We start from the raw sequence: 21,123 nt of genomic DNA, 5'->3' as shown, positions 1-21,123 counted from the left end.
ATTTCTGATCCTAATTTCTCTCTTAAATAAGCCCTCAACTGAAAAATAACAAAATAATTACAAGGAATGTCATATTTCACTATTAATTGATCAAAAGTCAACAATTTACCATTATCATAACAATCTCCCAATTTTGAAATTCCTTTATTGTTGCATATACTTAAAAAGTTATCTTTTGCAAAAAATTAATGGAGATTTCCATCAATTTCTTATTTAGCTTTATTCCAAATACTAGGCAAATGTTTTAAAATCATAGCATCTTTCATGGATTTAGATTCCCATTTATAAATAAACTCTTCTGGTATAATTTATCCTATCTTATTTAATTCAATATCCACCCAAGATGATTAACTAAAAATCTTAATTGCAATAATTTTTTAAATTAGGATGTTGTAGACCCCCTTGTTCATATTTCCATGTTAACTTTTGAAATGACTTTCTTACCATTTTCCCTTACCAGAGAAATTTCCTAACTTGTTTATTTAAATCTTGAAAAAGAAATTGAGGTATAAATATAGGTAAAGTTTGAAATAAATATTGAGTTCTTGGAAAAATATTTGTTTTAATACAATTAACATAATAGGTAAATTTACCCATCTCTTTAAATTTTCATCTATAATTTTAAATATTGGAATATAATTTAATTTATATAAGTTCTTCACATTATTATCAATAGGTATACCTAAATATTTAATCTTATCTCTCCATTTAAATTAAACTTTTTATCGACTTTGTGAGTAATCTCCTTTTACCAATTAATTTTCGTTTACTTCATTTTTATCTAAACTTTTTTATACCCTGAGATTTTCCCATATTCTAACAACTGACTGTAATGTTTTGGGAATGATAATTGCGGTTGAGTTAAATAAACAAATACGTCATCAGCAAATAAACTAATTTTATGTTCAATCTGATTTATCTCAAACACTTTCAACTGTCAATTATGGTGAACTTTTTGTGCAAGAGGTTCTATAGCTAAATCAAACAAAGATGGCGATAAAGGACATCCCTATCTACTAGATCTAGTTAAATTAAAAGATTGAAATATCTGTCCATTTGCTATTACCTTAGCTTTAGGATTTCTACGTAGTGCTTTAATCCAATTTATGAAATCTGCACCAAAGACAAATTTACTTTCAACTTAAACAAAAAGTCCCATTCTAACCAGTCAAAGGCATTTTCTGCATCTAAAACTACTATAACACTTAAATCCTCTTTGTTTTGAGCTAGATGAATTATACTTTATTAAGTATACTAAGTTATTACCTTATAATATTTTCTGAGGTTTGTCTATTTTTGATGAAGCCCATCTGATCCATATTTATCAATTCAGGAAGATACTCATTAATTCTATTCATTGGTGCTTTTGCTATAATGTTGTAATCAACATTCAATAAAGATATAGGTCTATATGAAGCTGGTTTTAATGGATCTTTATCTTTTCCAGGTTGGTATGTTGCCTCCCTGGTGCCAGGGTCAGGGATATCTCTGATCAAGTACATAGCTTTCTGCAAGGGGAAGGAGAACAGCCAGAAGTCGTGGTCCATGTGGGGACCAATGACTTAGCTAGAAGTGGGGATGAGGTCCTGAAACAGGATTATGTAGAATTAGGTAGGAAGTTAAAAAACAGGACCTCCAAGGTAGTAATCTCTGGATTGCTGCCGGTGGCACGCGCAAGTGAGGGTAGAAATAGGAGGATGTGGAGGATGAATGCGTGGCTAAAGAGATGGTGCAGGGGGCAAGGGATAAGATTTCTGGATCATTGGGATCTCTTCTGGGGAAGGTCGGACCTGTACAAAAGGGACGGGCTCCACTTGAACTGGAGGGGGACCAATGTGCTGGCAAGCAGATTTGCTAGAGCTGTGGGGGAAGGTTTAAACTAGTTTGGCAGGGGGGTGGGGAACAGAGTGTGAGAGCAGAGTCAAGGGAGTATGGCCACCTAGATAAGAATAAAAATGATAACAATGGTAGGATGGAGATTAGGGTAGAAGGTAGAAAAGAGAATGTATGTGACGGTCATTCTCTGAATTGCATATATTTTAATGCAAGAAGCATAGTGAACAAGGTAGATGAGCTTAGAGCATGGACAGATACTTGGGGTCACGATATTGTGGCAATTAGTGAGACCTGGCTACAAGAGGGGCAGGACTGGCAACTTAACGTTCCAGGATACATTTGTTTTAGATGTTATAGATCAGGGGGTAAAAAAGGGGGAGGAGTTGTCTGCTTGTTAAGGAGGACATTACTGCTGTGAGGTGGCAAGATGGTCTGGAGGGATCGTCCAGTGAGGCTGTTTGGGTGGAATTGAGGGGTGAAGGAGACATGAGGGTGCTAATAGGGGTGTATTACAGACCACCAAATGGGTCAAGAAAACTAGAGGAACAAATGTGTAGAGATATAACGTATATGTGTGAGAATCATAAGGTAGTGATCATGGGAGATTTTAACTTCCCTCACATTGATTGGGATACCCATACAGTTAGAGGGCTGGATGGGCTAGAGTTCGTTAAATGAGTTCAAGATTGTTTTCTGAATCAATTAGTAGAAGAACCGACTCGGGACAGTGTAATACTGGATCTCCTGTTAGGGAACGAGCTAGGTCAGGTATCAGACATTAATGTTGGAGATCCAATTGGGTCTAGAGATCACAATTCTGTTAGCTTTAGGGAGGAGCAAGGAGGGGCATAAAGTTGAGGTTCTGGATTGGAGAAGAGCAAATTTCGAACGAATAAGAAGGGATTTGGGGAGTATTGAGTGGGACAGGATATTTTCAGGTGAGGGTGTAAATGAGAAATGGAGGATATTCAAAAAAGAAATTTTGAGGGTACAGAGTAGTTATGTCCCAGTGAGGATCAAAGGAAAGGCTGGAAGTCATAGGGAGGCTTGGTTTTCGAGGAATATTGGAAATTTGGTTAGGAGAAAAAGGGAGGTGTACAAGAGGTATAAAGAACAGAGAGCTGACAATTTGAAGGAGGACTACAAGGAGTGTAGAAGGAATCTTAAGAAAGAAATTAGAAAGGCCAAAAAAAGGCACGAAGAGGCTTTGGCAGACAGAGTAAAAATAAATCCAAAGGGTTTCTATAAGTACATTAAAAGTAAAAGATTAGTGAGGGATAAAATTGGACCCCTTGTAGATAGTGAGGGTAGGCTGAGTGAGAAGTCAGAGGAAATGGGGGAAATTTTGAATGATTTTTTTGCCTGGGTAATCACTAGGGAAAAAAAATATTGAAGCAGTTGAGATAAAGAAAAATAGTGGGGAGGTAATGAAGCATATAAGGATAACCAAGGAGGTAGTGATGGCTGTGTTGAAAAAGATAAAGGTGGATAAATCTCCGGGACTGGACAAAATATTCCCAAGGACACTCAGGGAGGCTAGTGGACAGATAGTGGGGCCATTAACAGAGATATTTAGGATGTCACAGGCCACGGGGGTAGTGCCAAAGGATTGGAGGGTGGCGCATGTGTTTCTGCTGTTTAAGAAAGGCTCTAAATGTAAACCTGGGAATTATAGACACGTGAGTCTGACGTCTGTGGTGTGCAAGTTGATGGAAAGTGTTCTGAGGGATGGTATTTACAAATATTTGGAGGAACAGGGATTGCTAGGGAGTAATCAGCATGGTTTTGTCAGGGGTACATCATGCTTGACAAACCTGATTGAGTTTTTCGAGGGGGTTACAAAAAAGGTTGATGAAGGGAAAGCTGTGGATGTTGTCTATTTAGACTTTAGTAAAGCTTTTGACAAAGTTCCCCACAGGAGGTTAGGAAAAAAGGTGGATGCATTAGGAATAAATGAGGAGGTAGTGAAATGGATTCAGCATTGGTTGGATGGGAGGTGTCAGAGAGTAGTGGTAGAAAATTGTTTGTCCATTTGGAGGCCAGTGACTAGTGGAGTTCCTCAGGGATCGGTCCTGGGTCCACTATTGTTTGTTATATATATTAACGATCTGGAAGTAGGGGTGGAGAATTGGATAAGCAAGTTTGAGGATGATACAAAGATTGGTGGTGTTGTAGACAGTGAGGAAGATTACCATAGATTAAAAGGTGATTTAGGAAGGCTGGAGGTGTGGGCTGAGAAATGGCTGATGGAATTTAATACAGATAAGTGTGAGGTGTTACATTTTGGAAAGGCAAATCTAAATAGGTCATATGCATTAAATGGTTGGCTATTGAGATGTGCAGAGCAACAAAGGGATTTAGGAGTTGTGGTAAATAGTACCCTCAAGGCTGATACTCAGGTAGATGGTGTGGTGAAGAAGGCATTTGGAATGTTGGCCTTCATAAATCGGAGTATTGAATTCAAGAGTAGGGAGGTTATGATCAAATTGTACAAGGCATTGGTGAGGCCAAATTTGGAGTACTGTGTACAGTTTTGGTCACCAAATTATAGGAAAGATATAAACAAAATAGAGAGAGTGCAGAGAAGGTTCATGAGAATGTTGACAGGATTTCAAGGTTTGAGTTACAGGGAAAAGTTTTGTAGACTGGGGCTTTTTTTCTCTGGAGCGTAGAAGATTGAGAGGGGACTTGATAGAGGTGTTTAAGATTTTAAAAGGGACAGACAGAGTAAATGTGGATAGGCTTTTTCAATTAAGAGTGGGGGAGATTCAAACTAGAGGGCATGGTTTAAGATTGAAGGGGGAAAATTATAAGGGGAACATGAGGGGAAATTTATTTACGCAAAGGGTAGTGGGGATGTGGAATGAGCTTCCGACAGACGTGGTCGAGGCAGGATAATTGGTTACATTTAAGGAAAGACTAGATAGTTACATGGATAGGAGAGGACTGGAGGGGTATGGACCGGGTGCTGGTCAGTGGGACTAGGAGGGTGGGGATTTATTATGGCATGGACTAGCAGGGCCTAACTGGCCTGTTCTGTGGTGTAAGTGGTTATATGGTTATATAGTTATAACTGTAATTATCGCCATAGAAATCAATAATTTTTTAAATTCTTTATAAAATTCCATTGGGAACCCAACCTCTCCTGGAGATTTATTGTTTTGTAATTTACTAAGTGCATCATAAACATCTTGTTCAGTAAAAGGTCAATCCAAATCATCTTTACCTTCTTGAGTTAAATTTGGTAATAACAATTGTGACAAATATTCATTTCTAGTCTCCTCATCTTGTAATTATTCAGATGTATATAAGTTTTCATAAAATTCCTTAAGTATTTCATTAATTTTTTTGTGGTTTCTATGTCACTTCATTATTATTCTGTTGAATTGCATTAATTGTTCTGGAAGATTGTCCTGCTTTTAATTGCCAAGCTAAATGTTTATGTGATCATTCTGCTAATTCATAATATTTCTGCCTCGAATTTAATATCATGTTCTCTTTTCTATATGTTAACATTATATTATATTGTAGTTTATTATGAACTAAACTTTTATATTTCTCCTCAGATGATTTTTGAATTTCCTTTTCCAATGATATTTCCTTTTCCAATTTATCTATATCCTTCATATATTCTTTTTTAAGTTTTGAAGAATATCTTATCATTTGTCCTCTTAAATAAGATTTCAGTGCATCCCAAATTATAAACATATCTTCTGTTAAATGCAAATTAGTATCACAGAATAATTGTATATGTTGTCTTAGAAAAAACCAAAATCTGACTTTTTCAATAATAAAGAATTTAATCTCTACTTATAAACTGAGTGTTTTTTCCAACAAATTCCAATTCAATCAACAGTGGAGAATGATCAAATAATATTCTTGTTTTATAATCAATATTCATAACTCTATATTGATTTTGAGCAGAAAGCAAAAAAATGTCAATTCTAGAATATGTATCAAATCTTCTAGAGTAAAAAGAATAATCCCTATCCTTGGGATGGATCCTTCTCCATAAATCAATTAGATTAAAATCTTTCATTAAGGATAACAATATTTTAACTCCCTTTGATTTAACTATAATTCTCTATGATCTATCCAGTATAGGTTCCAAACAAAAATTAAAATCAACACCAATTAAAACATTTCCATGAACATCAACTAAATTTAGAAAATTATCTTGTTTCAACTTTTTTTTTGATCATCTGTATTAGGTGCATAAAGATTTAATAAAGTCCAATTTTCAGAAAATATCTGACAATTTACCATTATGTAACTTCTTGCCAGATCTATAATAACACTTTGAATTTTAACTGGTAAATTTTTCCTAAATAATATTGCCACTCCACTAACTTTAGAATTGAATGTAGAGAAAACTATCTGACCTACCCAATCTCTTTACAATTTCAAATGTTCATTCTCAGTTAAATAAGTCTCCTGTAGAAAGGAAATATCTACTCCTAATTTCTTAATACAAAATAAAGTCTTCTTTCTTTTTATGTCCAGTTAATCCCATTAATATTAAAATTCAAAATCTTAACAGTTTTACTCATTAGTTTTATCTATACACTTTAACAAGACCCTATTAATCACTTCTATCCATGAAGAATTCCTACAAATTAATCTGGTCCCAGGTGTCATCATCTGCAATGCAAAAACAAAATTAATTCAAAGTAAAAGCATTATAAAAGATTAAACAAAAAAAAAGAAAATTAATAATAACACCCCCCCTCCAAAAAAAATGCCAGAGATACTAGCATTACCACCCTCCATTTTACAGGTCGTGGTCAACCCATGAAAACACAAGTAGCCATCAGAAATCTACAAGTACAACCCCTGACCCCTGAGGGGGGGGGTGGAGGAAATGACTTTCCATTAAAATAAGAATATTTCCCTACGCAAAGTCTCTTCTTCAAAAGAAAAGTAAAAAAGGGAGAATACACTCCTTATACTTCAAAAATTCATTTTGGAAAGTCCTCTTGTACAAATGTTTGAACCTTGGGTAAGTCTCGAGCATGTTCTTCAGACCTAATGTAATTGGTGAAAAGGACATTCTGTTGAGCTGGCAGGAATATTTTCAATGTGGCCGGATATCAGAGAACAGATCTGTAACCTTCGACATATAAAAGCCTTCTTAACCAGAACCAATTGTGCTCTTCAAAAGAGCTTATCTCCTTCATAATTCAAAAGTCCACATTCTTTGGCTCTTCTCATTGCTAAATTAAGAAATTTCTATCTTGATAATTCAGAATTCTAATCAAAATGGAACAAGATTTCAGATTCAGACCTGTTTCAGTCTAAGAGCTCTATGGGCTCTCTCAATCAAGATCTTAAGTTCAAAATTATTCTGTCCAAATATTTCCGGGATCCATTCTTGAAAATATTAAATGACATCTTGTTCTTCCTTACCTTCAAACATCCTTACACTTTTAAGATTATTCCTTCTGCTGCAATTTTCCAAAATATCAACTTTCTCAAGCAATTCTTCATTCATGGAAACTAAAGCAGTAACTGAGTCTTAATTGACATTTGACCTTTCTGCAATATGTTGAACTTATTCATGGATATTTTGATTTTTTTCTTCCAATTTATCAACCCTTTGTGAAACATTGTTTATCAATTTAGTCATATCAATTCTAAATTATTTTAATTCTATAGTTAAAAATTTAAAATTATTTTCCAGTGCATCTGAAAGTTGTCAATTTTAGTCTCAATTTTATCCATTTTGTTGTAGTTGCCTTTAAATCCTTCTTGTTCTGTGCTTGTCTCTTCTTCTTTACTTGCAGAGTTATTGGAGTACTCCTCCACGTTAAAAACTTCTCCCTCCTGTTCAGCAATTGAGATGCTGGTTTGGCCTTTTAAGGGCTGTGGGGATTTTTTCTAACTTTTTTACTTCAACAATGTGCATGCGCGAGGAGGTGCACATGCGCGATGCAGTTGTAGTTTTCCTGACGGCGCCATCTTTATGGAGAGCCACAGGGATGGCTCCGGAGGATAGCCACTCACTAGGGCTGTCTCCAGTGGCTCCAGGACGGACTTCGATGGCTTACTTGAGGATAAGGTAAGCCAGAGTTCTTTCTCCTTTCTGTCTTCGCATCTTTCATTTGGCGTACTTTTTAAAGCTTTTTCTTTTTTCAGATGTAATGATACACCACTAGCCTACTGCAGAGGGCAACCTGTGTACCTGCAGAAGAGCACTGGAGGACAAGACCACACCTGGCCGGCTGTCAATCAGCCAACCTGAATGGACCAAGTTCCACCCGGTCGGCTGCCAATCACCCTTTGGGATATAAGCTAGATCCAGCCCCTTGAGGTCAGTCTCAGAGCCAGCACAGCCACTCTCACAACCAGCTCTGTGGAAGTTTCTGTGGAATGAAGCCTGATGAATAGCCTTTATGTTTTTTGTCTGCCATTCTGCTCGATAGCACATCACATCGGAGTCATCTTTTTTTCTTAATGCTAAACACTTTAAACTAACTTTAGAGTAGTTTTCATGGTTTTAACTTTTCTTAAAATACAATTTTTTAATAAATCCTTCAGGAGTAGGCAGGGTGTGTGGTGTTCATTCACAATAATTCGTGACACCCCCATTTTGCTTTCACACTAGATCCTTTAAAGACCGATTGGCAGTTAATTCCTGGGATCACTTGGAAATGTGAAAGGGGCTAATGACACCAATTCTCGTCTTTTACCTCAATGCCAGTTTCCTGCCCTGTCCCTTGATTTTCTAAATATCTAAACATCTGTTTATCATCTCCTTAGTGGTTAAGCCTCCTCCACCAACTTGGTCGCAAATTGTTCCTCTTGAAAGGATACCCTCATTCCAGCTACAGACAGCCCAACCAGAAGAAACATCTACTCTGTCTAGCCATGTGAGGATTTTGTACATTTCCCTGACATTATTTCTTATCATGCGTGATATCATCAGTCTATGCACTTGTCAGCCAGTCTGTTAAACTTTTCCTTGCGTGACAAACCCTCCATCCCAGGAATCAATCATGTCAACTTTTTTAAATGTATCCTGAGATGCACCAAATTCCTGTTACAAAATCACCCAGGTTTTGAAAGCCAACATCCCTTTGGCCATTCTAATTACTTGTTAAACAGCATGATGAAATGCTTCATGCATAAGGTCACTCAGGAACCTCTTGAGTGCCTTTCAATCATTTTGAACCATTTAAAAATAATCTGCCTTTCTTTATTTTCCTACCAAAGTGGATAACATCACACTGGCTTCATAGCTGCCTGTTATGTGCTGTACCCCACAGTGGAAGGCTGCATAATCAGCCTCCCTGCTTGTTTCTGAGGCAGAAAATTGCTGCACACCACAGAATTGGAGGTAATGACATTGTTTTTGGGTTATCACACAAGCTACCAGACAAAGTCAGTGCAGTTTAACCATCTCCATTAGTCATGTCCTTCCAATTCTAATACAGTAAAATCCGAGGTATCCAGCACCTATGAGGATTGGTATATCCGGAAAAGTGAATTTTCTGTTTGCTTGAGATTGCGTGTTGCGTGGTCAGTGAACTAACAGTGAGGCACACCAATATTAAACTTACCTATTTATTTTCTGCAATTGCTTTGCTGAGTTGCTTGAATTCTGGATAATAGGGGTTTTATTGTACATAACGTTTCCCCCTTCTGTTAACCAATATCTTGCTGAGTCAGTATCTGCCATCATTTCCATAAGCTTTAGTTTTAACTCATAGTGCCTTTTGTGGAATTGTATCAAGCACCTTCCTAATGTGTACGTAAGTTAAAAATGTAAACATTAACCTGTTTATCACTTCTATTGCTTCCTCAAAATATTCAACATAGTTTGTTAAACATGACTCGACTTTACTAATGCACTTATTATTTCCCTCTCCAGCTCAAATTTCTCTATGTGTTCGCTCTGTCCTTAATTACAGATCCCACAACAGATGTTTGACTAATAGGCCTATAATTTCCTGATCTTCTTCTCTCACCTCGCTGGAAAAATTGAATTACTTTTGCAGTCATCCAATCGAAAGGGACAATTCTGAATTGAGAGAGTTTTGGAAGGTCCAGCACAAACATCTGCATTTTCTCACCTTTCCCCTTTAAAATCCTAATTTGGAAATGACTAGTTCCAGAGATTTAGTTAGTCTCTAATGAGATTATATTCTCATGCAGTTTTCTTCATGATATGAATTCCCTAGCCTGGAATATCAGTTATATTATTCTCTTCCTTTATCATGAAGACTGGAACTAAATCATTATTCAGCTTCTGCCATTTCCATCATTTATACAATTAATATATTTGTTTTTTTAGTGCTCACATTTTTCATGGTTAACATTTACTTAAATCATATTAAGAAATAATTTTCTTGCTAATTGAGATAAATAACACAAACGTTTGCTCATTATCAATTTTTTCATTCTTAATATTTCATTTGTCATCTATTCCTGTTCTTAGTATCTCTTCCAGAATCCGATCAATGTTGCTATCTGCAGATTATATGACTTTTATAGTATCCCTCAATTCTTTCTTTGACCATTGAGTTCTTTATTTAGTGAGTATAGTATATTCACAAATTCATAATCAAATTTAGGTAAATATTCCCTTGCAGTGGCCCGCACATGGACACTCGAATGGCCGAAAAAATGGCCGATAAATGCAGCGACCGCGTGGACTTGGGGGGGGGGGGGGTGACACTGGCTATCATCCCAGGTGACCTCTGCATGGTGGGAAGATTGGAAACTCTGCGGGAATGCCGGCCAATCACAGGCTGACATTCCGATGGCATGGGCCCTGATGTCAGCGCTTGGGGCCCATATAAGCATGACGGCCAGATCAATAAATCAATCTCATTTTCCAAGGCTTTGTTGTGCATGTCGTTCTTCTCCACAAAATTTCCTTTAGTCTATGATAATGCAAGGATTCACTAATATCAAAATTCACCCCTTACAGCCAGAGAAAGAGAAACAAAAAAGAATCCCTCCAGTGTCACTGTGTCCATGAGTTTGCTTCCAATGCTCCCACAGCCACACAGCCTTCAATCCAAACCACCAGCAACCCAAGCTCCAGTTGCACACTTCTGACATGATCAGGAAGCCCCCGCATCCTTTTGCATCCCAGTTCCGATACCTGGTACCTCTTCAGCCAGTCTCCAGCTGTCCGAACCCTGGTGTGACCACAGTCGCTCGCTGCCAACATAGGTTCCTTGCCTTGATTCACCAACAGTGCACTCTCTGTGTGTTCTTCAGCTTCAGAACCCCTTGGTCTGGCATCAAGTTCACCATCGCTCTGCTTCTTCTACTCAGTGTATTTTCTCCCCATTTTCTGGTGCCCTGAGTCAGTCCTCTGCTTTCACAGAGTCGGCAACCCCTCAGTGCCATTGTCAATCATAGACGCCACCATCTTGGGCCCAGACGCCTCATCAAAGGATTTAAAATAAACCACCATTGGTTCTCCACTCTCCGCAGGTCCGCACTATCTGCTGTCACAATACTAACATCAACACCACTATTTTTTTTTTCAGTTAATCATTCCTAATTCTTGCATGGACTTTTTAGTGGTTTTAGAGTATCTTTGGCTTGGCTTCGCGGACGAAGATTTATGGAGGGGGTAAAAGTCCACGTCAGCTGCAGGCTCGTTTGTGGCTGACAAGTCCGATGCGGGACAGGCAGACACGGTTGCAGCGGTTGCAGGGGAAAATTGGTTGGTTGGGGTTGGGTGTTGGGTTTTTCCTCCTTTGCCCTTTGTCAGTGAGGTGTGCTCTGCGGTCTTCTTCAAAGGAGGTTGCTGCCCGCCGAACTGTGAGGCGCCAAGATGCACGGTTTGAGGCGATATCAGCCCACTGGCGGTGGTCAATGTGGCAGGCACCAAGAGATTTCTTTAGGCAGTCCTTGTACCTTTTCTTTGGTGCACTTCTGTCTCGGTGGCCAGTGGAGAGCTCGCCATAGAGCACGATCTTGGGAAGGCGATGGTCCTCCATTCTGGAGACGTGACCCACCCAGCGCAGCTGGATCTTCAGCAGCATGGAACGATGCTGTCGACTTCTGCCATCTCGAGTACTTCGACGTTAGGGATGAAAGCGCTCCAATGAATGTTGAGGATGGAGCGGAGACAACGCTGGTGGAAGCGTTCTAGAAGCCGTAGGTGATGCCGGTAGAGGACCCATGATTCGGAGCCGAACAGGAGTGTGGGTATGACAACGGCTCTGTATACGCTTATCTTTGTGAGGTTTTTCAGTTGGTTGTTTTTCCAGACTCTTTTGTGTAGTCTTCCAAAGGCGCTATTTGCCTTGGCGAGTCTGTTGTCTATCTCATTGTCGATCCTTGCATCTGATGAAATGGTGCAGCCGAGATAGGTAAACTGGTTGACCGTTTTGAGTTTTGTGTGCCCGATGGAGATGTGGGGGGGCTGGTAGTCATGGTGGGGAGCTGGCTGATGGAGGACCTCAGTTTTCTTCAGGCTGACTTCCAGGCCAAACATTTTGGCAGTTTCCGCAAAACAGGACGTCAAGCGCTGAAGAGCTGGCTCTGAATGGGAAACTAAAGCGGCATCGTCTGCAAAGAGTAGTTCACGGACAAGTTTCTCTTGTGTCTTGGTGTGAGTTTGCAGGCGCCTCAGATTGAAGAGACTGCCATCCGTGTGGTACCGGATGTAAACAGCGTCTTCATTGTTGCAACAGTAAAGCTTCTTGAAATTCATTCTCTCCTTAACAAGCTAATCCACTCTTTAAACTACTGAGATTCAGGTAACATATTTTCCTATTGAATCAAAGATTTGCTTCATTTCCTCGGGAAATTTGTTGGAGGTGAGATGCAGCATTGCAGCGAGAAAGATAAATATGTGTCTAGGTAAATCAAAAGACTTGCCTGGCACAAGTTTTCTCCGTGTATGACTCTGTTATTGCATTGATAGGATCATCCCCTGCATGACATCATGAGGTAAACATAAATGGAGATAGTATACAAGATGCACAAAATCATGAGATGACGAGATCATGTGAATAAAGAGATCCTTTTACCCAGAGTAAAGGAATCAGTAACCATAGCACATGGGTTTTACGTGAGAAGGGAAAGATTCTACAAGATTTTAGACAGAGGGTGGTTGGTGCATGAACTGGTCTGCTGGAGGAGGTGGTTGAGCCAGATACTGTTCCAATGTTTAAGAAAAAAATGGACAGATAATGGTTAGGGTGGGTTCCCAACCAGTGGGCCACGCCCTGTTTCCATGTGTGCAACGGAGAATTCCCAATCCACTGAGGTAAGAATGTGCCTGAAGTCAGTCTCAGTCCTCCCAGATGACCTTGGGTGGGGTGGTGAACAATTTGTCACTGAGGTCAGTGAGGTCATCTGGCCATCTCCCAATATTAGTGGCTTGGCACTCAGCACTCAGTCACAGTTCCTATCAGGCCTCCACACAAGACAGATTCAGACTGATTCAGAAGTGTTTGTTTTCTGTCTTCTTCACTTCAATCAAGACTCAAGAGGCTCCTGGCTATAAAGTAAGACACGTGATATATTTCTCCTCTAAAATCAGATACGTTATTTTTGCAAAAATTTTCATCACATGGCTGTAGGATATTTTACATGTTTACTTATCTAATGCAAACAAATAAACCTTTAATAATCCTGACTCTATAGAAATAAATTAATCATAAAGTGGCTTGAGTTATGATTTTGATTAGGAATTTCTATGTTCAATGTATCCTTGCAACATCTTTTGATCTTTAAAAATGTTAAATAAAATACTTACAACAATATAAATATGTGTTTCTTGACTTGAAAACATTGCTTAATCATTGCCACTAATGGGCATACTAGGGCATGAGCCAGGTGGACATTAGACTGGAAAAGGTTGGGAACTCTGTGAGGGATATGGGCCAAGCACAGACTGGCAGGACTGGTGTGGGAGGAAGATTTTGGTCAGCATGGGCAGGTTTGGCTGCAGGGCCTGTTCTATACTGTATGACTTACGACCTCATGAATTTCTATGAACAGCTGAATTTGAGAAGAGGGCTCCATCATCCCTCCATATTAATGGAGTCAAAGGCTTCAGTAAAATCAAAAATGGTCATGTGCATTGGTTAGTGCTGCCCACTGTATTTCTCTTGAAATTGCCCTGGTGAAAGTCCCCTACATTATGCCTCAAGAGAGATAGAAATAGGGTGGCCATTCCAAAGGAAGACATGGTCATAGGTTACCATATTCTACATTTTATATATATATATAAAATTTTTAAAAAATATATATATTACACACACACACACCTGCAATACTGTTTTAATCATAAAATATATATTTTTTAAATATGCTATGCTATGTGTGTATATAGATGTGTGTGTGTAATATATGTAGAATATGGTAATCTATGACCACGTCCTCTTTTGTAATGGCTACGCTAAATCCACACTCTAATATTGTTTAATTTGCATCATTTCTCCATGAACATAAAACTCATTTTAGATGATATCATTCTGCAAAAATAGACATAAAACAGTTTATCCAAAGAATCAAGTTAACAAGCATTTTTAACTCACTAACAATGCATATTTTGTCTGTTAAGTAGGGCACTTAATTTTGTTTTTATGGGTAATTATTCTCTTGGGTTCATTGGCCTAGATAATGAAGCGGACATTGCTGGATACAACAGGGCAGTCAATGTGGTAAGTAGTATTCACACCACACATGTGAAACATTGAAGAAGAATATAACTACCACTCCTTGATGTTCAATGGCATTACCATAATTGAATTCCATCTTAACCCATTCTCAGAAACTGCAAATAGCTAGATTCTCTCTTGGCATATCCACATGCTTCTGTGCAAGAGCAGCACAGAGTCTGCGTAACCTGCATCAATTGACACACTTTCTATCAAAGTGCAGGTGATCCCAATATCCTTGTGATCCATTGGGTGGGTTATGCTTGAACTGGAGTGTTGTCATGAAGTTGAGGGATTGCCCCTCCAATTAAATCATGTGTTGGTGATGAGGAAAAATTTTGTTTGAAGGCAGCCCTTGTCCTTCCTTGTGCGACATGCCTTGCCAGAGCATTGGATCCCTTCCCACCCAAGTGTTGAAGTTGCCCAGAAGGTTCAGTTTGCTTCACTTGCTGTTCAGTCAAACAGCCAAACACCAAAAGTGCCACACATATGTCAGAGGAGGATGTTAATGTAGGTACAACAGCAATGTTCAAGATTTTTTAAAAATGCAGGTATACCTACAGGCAAGTGGGACAAGTGTGCGTAGGATATTTTGGTTGGTATGGGCAAGTTGGGCTGAAGAGCCTGTTTCCATGCTCTATGACTCTAAAACTTCACCATAATTTCACCCAATAAATGAAATTCCCTTTGATCCAACCATTGCATGTCCCCACTTCCTTTGCCACCAAAACCTAGCTTGTTTCTCTCTTTCTCAGATCTGATGAAGGGTCCCAGACCAGAAAAATTCACCATTTCTCTTTCCAGAGATGATACCAAGTCTGCAGAGTTTTGTCAGATTTTTCTGCTTTAATTCCAAAATAACCATTAATGTCAAGAATAGCCTCTGTTTTTACTTTCTATTTCCAAATGTGAACTGGATAAAATGTGTTGATGGAAACTGATGACAGTACATCTGAAAAAAGAATGTGTAGTCAAGGGTGTGGAGAAGCCACATGGCCATGACTGGGACCTGGAGCTAACGCATGTCCAATTCTTTGTCATTCAGCTTGTGCACAGCCCTTGTCTCTCTAACCAACCAAAATCTGCTGGAGGACCTCAGCGGGTCAAGAAACATCAGTTGAGAGAAAATAAATGTCAATGTTTTTAGCAGGATCTCTTCATCAGGACAGTTTAGATGAAGGGCTCCAACCTGAAACATTGACCATTATGTTTCTCCCTATGATGCTACTCAACCCACTGAGTTCCTTCAGAAAATTGTGGTTGACTTCAGATTAAAGGGTCTGCAGTCTCCTGTGTGAGTTCTTTGACTCTGTGTCACATGCCATTCTTTCAGTCTCCTCTACTTGGTACGGACTCCTTGAAAGGGTGCTTAAGAAAATGCTTGCCATCAATGCATGGGGCCTTGAAAGTAATAGTAAGAAAATTTTATTGCAACAATATAAAACTTTTGCACTTGAAGTATTGTATGTGATGTTTGTTAACTTCTACAGCCTTCTGTGTTCCTGGACACACAATATATCAGACCAGACTGTAGACAGTTTGATATCAGTTAGAGAAGGATCATAGCCAGTGCCAGTGAAAAATCTTAATAGATACTGGGGTGGCTCAGTCACTTGTGTTAGATAGTGTCTTAGAATTTGATGAAGAAATAGACACGGGTGAGATAAACTTGATTAGAGGTATCGGGAATGATGTGGAATTCATTCCTTTGCACAGAATAGTGTTAAAATCAGATTTAGTTAATGGACCTGTAATAATAGGAGTTAGGGCAAACCTGCCAATGGATGTTTCACTGTTGCTTGGTAATGACTTGGTGGAGGGTAAGATTGTTCCTGCAGTGCAATTGATCGTTAAGCCAGTCAGTCAGGTGTCAGAGAAGGACTCTGATATTTATCTCACCTGTGCTATACAAGGGCGATATCTAAAAAGATTGTGAGCACAGATAAGGCTGTGGAAAAGAATTGAACTGCAAGCAAAATCTGTGATAGTTCAGAACAGGTTTCAAGTTTAACTGACCTGGTAAATCCCACCCTGGATAGTAAATTTAAGGGGAGAGTTGTCATTGTCCAGTCAGGAGTTGATAGTCAGACAAAAAGAGGATCCCGATCTTGCTGAGGTAAGGGATAATACTCTCTCCAATGAAGATCTAAGAAGGTGTCAGAAGGATATTATGTTAGGGATGGAATACTAATGAGGAAATGGAGATCACCGGATATTCCTGCCAGTGAAGACTGGTTGTGGTTCGTAGAGCCTATAGAAATGAAATTATAACTTTGGCTCATAGCACACTTTTCAGAGGTCACTTTGGGGTGAAGAAAACTGTAAATAAAATAACCAAACAATTTTATGAGCTGACTGTAAGGAAGGATGTCACATTCTTTTGTTGGGTCTATCACACTTGTCAGATAGTTGGTAAGCCTAATTGTTCCCCCAGTGCCACCCTTACAACCGATCCCCACTTTCAGTGAACCATTTTCAAAGGTAATTGTGTACTACGTGAACCCATGGTCTATGACAAAAGCTGGGAATCAGTATTTATTGACAATCATGTGTGCAGCTACATGGTTTCTGAGGCCATTCCTCTGAGAAATATTAAAGAAGAGCCAATAGTAAAGGGTTTGTTAAGGTTTCTCATCTTTGTTGGCCTGACTAGAGAAATTCAATCAGATTAAGGGAGCAATTTATGTCAGGCCTATACCAACAAGTGATTTATGAGTTTTGAGGGTAAGCAGGTTGAACCTTCTGTATACCACCCAGAGAATCAGGGTGAATTGGTCAGGTCTCATTCAACCTTGAAAAATATGATGAGAACTTATTGTTCTGAACATGAGAAAGTTTGGGATGAAGGGGTTCACTTATTTTTATTTGCAGTGAGGGAATCAGTCCAAGAATCACATGGTTTTAGTCCATTTGAGCTAGCTTTTGGGCATGAGGTGAGAGGTCTTTGAAGGAACAATGGATTAATCAGGATATACATTTGAACTTATTGGATTATATTTTTAAATTACAAAAAGCCTGTGAAATAGCAAAGGAATATCTAAAAGCCATTCAACAGAAAATGAAGGTTTGGTATGATCGTAAAGCTACAATGAGGAGTTTCAAACCTGTTTTCAACCCAATCGAATCCCCTTATGGCTAGGGTTTCCTGACCATATAAGCTTCAGTCTAAAATTAGTGAGTTTACGTATGCAATTGGAACACCTGATCATGGGTGAGAGAGTCTGGTCTGCCATGTAAATATGATTAAACCATATTTTGATGAAACTGTCACCAGAGGTGATGGCTATTAACCAAGAGGCAACAGGTAGAACAAGTTTCAAAGAAGGTATGGGACACAGAAATTGATCAGCCTGAGATTGAAGAATTCCATGGTTTTACAGGACCTGGAAACAAAATGGAATCATCTCAAAATTTTAGAAAAGGAAGAAAATAAATAATTACTCCTAAAATTTAAGAAATTGTTTCCAGATGTACCCCAATGAACTTCCATGGCATGCCATGCTGTAGATATAGGTGATACTAGGCCTATTAAGCAGCATCCCTATCAGATAAACATAGAAAAGTGCAGGTTAAGGGATCAGGAGCTTAACTGCATGTTAAAGAGTGGTATCATCCAAAAGTCAACTTTGGATTGGAGTTCACTGTGTGTATTAGTACCTAAAGCAGATGTCACAGTTAGGTTAGACTATAGAAAGGTTAAAACTCTGAAACAAACAGATGCCTAGCCAATTCCTAGAATAGATGACTGTATTGAATAGATTTGAGGGGCTAAATTCTTTACTAAAAGAGATTTGTTAAAGGGCTATTGGCATTTGCCTTTAGCAGAAAGAGGAAGAGAGGTTTAGGCATGTGAAATCCCCTTCTGGCTGTACGAGTAGAGTGTGTTGTCCTTCAGAATGAAGAATGCTCCAGGGACTTTTCATAGAATGGTAAATTCAGTGATTCAGGGATTGAGGCACATGGTGCTTACCTGGATGATTTGGTTATAGGAAATAACACTTGGGAAGATCACATCATGGAATTGAAGTAATTATTTAATCATCTGTCAAAAGTGAATCTCCCAGTTAATTTGAGTAAAAGAAAGTTTGGTCATGTGATTGTAATGTACCTAGATTATATCATAGGACAGGGACAGTTAGCACCAGTGGAAGCAAAGGTTGTAACTATTTCTAAGTTCCCTTTTCCAACTGTTGTCCACCTCTCTCCTCCAATCAAGAGGGCCAAAGTCATGTACGGTGGCAGTTCAACCATCCAGCACATTGAGGAATGAACTGTCAGTGTATTCACCCAGCACCTCCAGCTAAAAGGCAGGAGGCTGAACGGCTCTGTTCACAGGTGCCAGCACTGCTGTACTGACAGCAGATTTTACACTCTGATTCCCAGAGTGTGTGTCCGACCTGTGCTTCTCTAGTCCCCTTTCAAGAAGAGGACTTTGTGTGACAAAAGTCACTTGGTATAGCAGGGTTTTGGCAGAAAAGACTTTGTGTGACCTGGTGCAACCCTAAAGAGGGCTTCAGAGGTACAGTCTTTGTACTAGTGACTAGGAGGTCACTGTGAGAAACTCCCTTGTGAGAAAACTTAAGGTGGTTGTTTCCAAATGAAAAACTAAGGGAAGTCTCCTGCATTCACCTGCCAAGGTCGTAAGTCTGCTTAGTGACAACAGTCATCTTTCTCCACGTTCAACTCCCAGACCTGTGCACAACTGAACTAAGATATTAAAGCCTGGAGACCAGATTCTGTGGACTGCTCTTTTGACTGACGAGACTGACTTGGGTTTTTGTTTTGGGGATTTATTTTGGGGCACTTGGGCTTAAACTGTAATGATCTGAGTATTTTTTCACATACACACTCTAAATGCCCATTGTTAGTATTTTCTTTGGCTTGGCTTCGCGGACAAAGATTTATGGAGGGGGTAAAAGTCCACGTCAGCTGCAGGCTCGTTTGTGGCTGACAAGTCCGATGCGGGACAGGCAGACACGGTTGCAGCGGCTGCAGGGGAAAATTGGTTGGTTGGGGTTGGGTGTTGGGTTTTTCCTCCTTTGCCTTTTGTCAGTGAGGTGGGTTCTGCGGTCTTCTTCAAAGGAGGTTGCTGCCCGCCAAACTGTGAGGCGCCAAGATGCACGGTTTGAGGCGATATCAGCCCACTGGCGGTGGTCAATGTGGCAGGCACCAAGAGATTTCTTTAGGCAGTCCTTGTACCTTTTCTTTGGTGCACCTCTGTCACGGTGGCCAGTGGAGAGCTCGCCATATAACACGATCTTGGGAAGGCGATGGTCCTCCATTCTGGAGACGTGACCCATCCAGCGCAGCTGGATCTTCAGCAGCGTGGACTCGATGCTGTCGACCTCTGCCATCTCGAGTACTTCGACGTTAGGGATGAAAGCGCTCCAATGGATGTTGAGGATGGAGCGGAGACAATGCTGGTGGAAGTGTTCTAGGAGCCGTAGGTGATGCCGGTAGAGGACCCATGATTCGGAGCCGAACAGGAGTGTGGGTATGACAACGGCTCTGTATACGCTTATCTTTGTGAGGTTTTTCAGTTGGTTGTTTTTCCAGACTCTTTTGTGTAGTCTTCCAAAGGCGCTATTTGCCTTGGCGAGTCTGTTGTCTATCTCATTGTCGATCCTTGCATCTGATGAAATGGTGCAGCCGAGATAGGTAAACTGGTTGACCGTTTTGTTAGTATATAATTAGCCATAAAGGCTTATGTTTGGGTGTTGAGTTTATTCAGATAATTATATTATTGACAATGTTATAAATTTTGAGTTAAACTTAACCCATCTGTTTATGTGTCTTTCAATTGCAGCTGGTGAGGCATGACATTCTGAAATGTGGATTTCCAGTAACTTGGAGGTAATAAACTTGTGCACTTCAGTCCCATCAATACAGACAGCTGTGAAGTGCCTCAGTCTCCCCGTCCTAGTATCCACAATAAGCCTTGTGAAGTCTTGTTGAGATTGAGAGCAATATTACTGTTCTGGCACCACCCAAATCAATCCCTATCCTCTAACATGAATCATCATTTCCGGTTATTCAACCAGCAATAGTGGTGTCTTCAACAAATTTATAGATTGTTTTGGAGCTGAACTTGACTACACTGTCATGAGAATACAGGGAAAAAAAGCAGGGCACTGAACTTGCCGCCTTCTTATTGCTGATTCACACTAATGAAGAAGGTAGGGATCCAATTGCAGAGGGGTGAACAGAGTCCTATATCAATGCACAATGATGGATTCAAATCTTAAGGTGGGAAGAGTTTTTGAATGGGTTTCCTTTTGCAAATAGTGTATTGTGAATAAAGGCTATTTTTTTGGAAGCGTCCCAGATCCTTTTATTTGATTATTAGTTTTGCAGGTATGGTAATGTTGAATCCTGAACTGGTGTCAATGAAGAACAGCCTGACATACTTTGTTTCTTCGTTCCAGGTGATCTAACACAAAGGGGAGGGCCAGTGAAGTGGCATCTACTGTTTGCCTGTTGCCATGATAGGGGAATTGAAGAGAAATGCTGGCCATGTCCCTGACATTAGATTTTGAAAATGTATTTTTAAAAACTGATCACTCTTCTCTTTCTCAAATCCTTCTCCTTCGGATTTAAGGTGAGCCTTTTCAAAAAATTATCACTGAATTTCTTTTCATTTTCCCATCAGGTA

The sequence above is a fragment of the Narcine bancroftii genome, chromosome 3, assembly GCF_036971445.1.
Source record: "Narcine bancroftii isolate sNarBan1 chromosome 3, sNarBan1.hap1, whole genome shotgun sequence".
NCBI classification, from domain to species: domain Eukaryota; kingdom Metazoa; phylum Chordata; class Chondrichthyes; order Torpediniformes; family Narcinidae; genus Narcine; species Narcine bancroftii.
Note: the sequence above shows the minus strand (reverse complement) of the source record.